The following is a 2,684-nucleotide window of genomic DNA, read 5'->3' as shown; positions in this document are numbered from 1 at the left end:
GGTTGAAAGGTTATCCCGCTCAGATCTGGTGGCCCGTAGGTTGACATCGATGTCACAGACAGTGGAGTTGAAAACTTTATTGTGTTATATGACTCTCTTATGTCTCTCTTCCAACCGGGCATTCTCCTCAGGAACAACAACTTCTTCAACTTTGGAGTTCAAGGCCGCTTCCAAATTATTCAATCTTTCAGTAGAGGCAGCCTTGCGATCAGATGCAACAAGAACGGCATTGTGGACCTCAACCTACTTTGCCCTAGCTTATTCAAATTGTAACCTTAAGAGGACGACCTATTAACCTTAAGAGGACGCCCTAGCTTCTTCAAATTGCTGCAACCGAGCCTCCAACTCAATGGCCTTAGCAGCTCATGCTTTCGATTCTGGGAGGCGTGCAACAATTTGATCTAGCTTGACCAACAGTTGATCCCGCTCGGAGGTAAGTTCCTCCTTATCAAGAATCAACCTCTGAAGGCCCTCAAAAGCAAGGAAGTTGGCCTGCAAAACAGAAGTGCAAACTCAAAACCCTGTCATAACAAAGATAGAAGAAACAACAAAGGAAACAAAGATTATATTGATGCTGCATTGTGCATGGTATTATTCAACAAACACTCTCCTTAGAGAGATTGTAACTTATTCTTTTCCTTTTCTAAAGCTAGGGGCTTCAGATAATTAGCAAGTTTCACCGGCCGGGATAACGTATGGCATCTGGTAGAAACCGAGAGGGTGACACTCCTCATCCTCTGTGAATCTTCAGAGGGGGAAGAATAATTATGCCTTGAATTCCCATGACCTTGGTACTGGGAAAGAGGGACATCGTACTCTCAGACAACTGCGGACGGTGGAGATGATGTAGCAGTTGCTGGTGGCGAAGGCAAGGTCGAATAAGAAAGAGATAAAGCTGATGGCATTGTAGGTTGAGAAGCAACTGCGGCAAATGCAGTGCTAGTTGGTGGTTGTTCATCAATCGAAGACGAAAGAGACCCGGTACCCATCCTCACAGCACCGGGCAAGACGATTGGGACTCGGAAGCGAGAGTTATCATCTTCCACCATATCATAATCCCTCCAGAGCACTGGGGCGTCGTCTTCGGTTGGCGTAACTACCTTAACATATTGAGCATTCTGTTTAGCTGATGAAAGTCGTCATCTTTTATTTAGAGAAGCACCCTCATCACTAGCTCCTCCATCATCATCGGTCACCACGGTGTCTATGGACGGCACAGGCATGACGCTCATCGCCACATCATTCGAGGATGGCTGGGATGCGACACTCTTTGCCTTTTTATTTTTTCCTCGTCCGTGGAGGAATGTCGCCTTTTTTGTTGCTTGTTCTCTGACTGGGGACTCCGAGAAGAAGCACTTACACCGGAAGTGGGTCCATTACACCCGTTCAGGCAAAGGCCTCTTGCAACAACCTCCCCGCATCTGAAGGATCTGCCAAAACATCCTCCTCGAGGACGGTAACTGATCCACTCCCAATCCACACTAAAAAATGAGTGGAAAAGCCTGTTGGAAGAATAGTACCCAACTATGAGTCGGGGTCCATTTTCAGAGGGAGCTAAGAATGGGTGTTAGAGTGTACACTCGATGCGTGTAGAAGAAATAACTTAAATACACTTCTAAACAATTTGATGTTGCAAAATTACTTCTATGAACTACACTAGCAATGATTAACTAGAGAAATGAAATTAGAAATTGACTAATTGTTTTTGGTTGTTTTCAAATATGTAAAAAGCCTAGGGATGTAACCTTTGCCTAGGTGTTATCCTAATGGGTTAATTATTTTAGCACTTGTTTTAGTGATTGGGGTGTATTATAGCTCTCAACTCTAAATTACCCACTAAATACCTCTTGGTCATAAAGTGATTTTGCCCAATTTGGTTTTCTCAAGCCCAAATAGGTATCAAACCAAATAGTTGATATGAGCTCAAGTTGGGTTTTCCCTATCTCTACTTCAAACCCTTTAATTAGGCTAATCAAAAGTTCAACTAGCCCAATTTGTTGTTAGCTAAGTTTTTCTAGACTAAGTCTCTCTTTCTCAAGTAAAGACCAAGTCAAAAAGGCATGAATGAATATTTGTAACCATTAATTCTAAAATTAAAATGATCACAAATTACGCAAAATGGTAAACTACAACGGCTACAGCTAAAAAAACATGACCTAAAAACGGGTAAAGACTTATATCATGGTTATCAAATGACAAAGGCTAGAGGCTCAAAAGGGGTTAACTAGGGATAACGACATTGGTTGGCAATAGAAATATCAAACGGATGAAGGAAAGCCTACTATCATTTCCCAAACCAAGCAAAACTTAGGATTTCACCTTGAAGCACAATCAGGGCAAGTTCTAGACCATTCACATAAGTACTTTGACTAGCAACAAATCACCTCACCCCTCACACAACTAGACCGTAAAAGAGGATAGAATCGAGAGCCTACAACAATCACAATCAAGTTTAATATCACTATGGTCTACTAAACCACTCGATGATTACCAAAGTCAACTCAAAAGTCTCAAAGTCACTAACTAGAGCTGTTCTCTTTCAAAAACCTTGTTTCAAACTATAAGCACGTAATTACGTGTGTTGGTACCAAATGAAGCACACATAAATCTTTTTGAAGAATGACTTAATTAGGTCTTTTATTTATTACTACTACTATTATTTTGACTTAAACACAAAAAACAGA

This window comes from Nicotiana tabacum, chromosome 12 (assembly GCF_000715075.1).
Source record: "Nicotiana tabacum cultivar K326 chromosome 12, ASM71507v2, whole genome shotgun sequence".
NCBI lineage: Eukaryota > Viridiplantae > Streptophyta > Magnoliopsida > Solanales > Solanaceae > Nicotiana > Nicotiana tabacum.
Note: the sequence above shows the minus strand (reverse complement) of the source record.